This window comes from Aphanomyces invadans (assembly GCF_000520115.1).
Source record: "Aphanomyces invadans strain NJM9701 unplaced genomic scaffold supercont1.24, whole genome shotgun sequence".
NCBI classification, from domain to species: domain Eukaryota; phylum Oomycota; class Saprolegniomycetes; order Saprolegniales; family Verrucalvaceae; genus Aphanomyces; species Aphanomyces invadans.
In genome coordinates, this window is record NW_008580169.1 from 877,668 (window position 1) to 878,774 (window position 1,107).

The following is a 1,107-nucleotide window of genomic DNA, read 5'->3' on the forward strand; positions in this document are numbered from 1 at the left end:
TCTTGTCCTATGTGACGACGAAATGGTAGATGAGTTGATGGCTGAAGTTGGTATTGATCCAATCTGCTTGGATTGTGATGAGTAAAGCTAACCGTTGCATGTTGTGTGAAGTTGTTGGGCTCGGTAGGAGGGTTCCTGAGGTAAACCCCCCTCCGGAATCGATTGGAAATGTCAGATTTGGCATATCTTGTCGTTTGATTGGTTCTGAGACATTTGGTTCCCATGTTTTCATTGGTCCATTGTATCGTTACAACTCCAGAAATTGATGCATAGTATAATATTTTGAAAGGTTTTCGAATTTTTTTCAAGGAGCCGTACGTCCATTTTCTCATCTGCGCAAGTATTGTGGGACAGAGGGAGTACCCTAAAGACATCCTACTTTAAAGTTGTGAATGATTGTCAATTTGACTTCTTTGTACTGATATACTGTATCTTTTCATGAAAAATGATGTCACAAAATTATTAGTTTGTATGAGTTCACGTGTTTATGTACCATCGCGGTCATCCTGTCAAAGTTTATCATTCCGCAACATTGTCCGACGACCGCCGTCAACGATTGCAACAGCCGAGTTCGACATGATCCGTGGGTTCGTCTAGCAGAGTCGCCCACCTAGCCTAAATTAAGAAAAACGTATTGACATTTGCGTCTTCACGCTCACTTTCGACATGAAGGCATGTAGGATGAACCCGACTCACCGAGTTGCGGGACTACCTTAGTCTCCAGGACGCTGATGACGAAGAAGACGTGGCGGCGGACGAGCAAGCCATGCACCAAACGACGATGGCGGTACCTGCAACCGTTAATCAGCAACAACTCGTCCAGCAGCGACATGGACCACGGCGACTGTGGCCTTTGGCATCTGTAGAAAATGAACTGACGGCTTATTGAACTCTCTACCTCCATACGTTGCGAACTATTTTGAGTGGTACTACTCTGGTCCACAAAAAGAGTCACATATTTCTTCTGATTGGCGGCATTTTTCTAATACATCGAGTTGAGGCTATCTAATTGCCTTACAAGAAAGCGCATGATCTCAGCTTTGATTGGCTGTGTTTTGAGCTTTTCAGATCGATTTTGTTGCCAAGTTATGGAGGCGGGAAATCAGT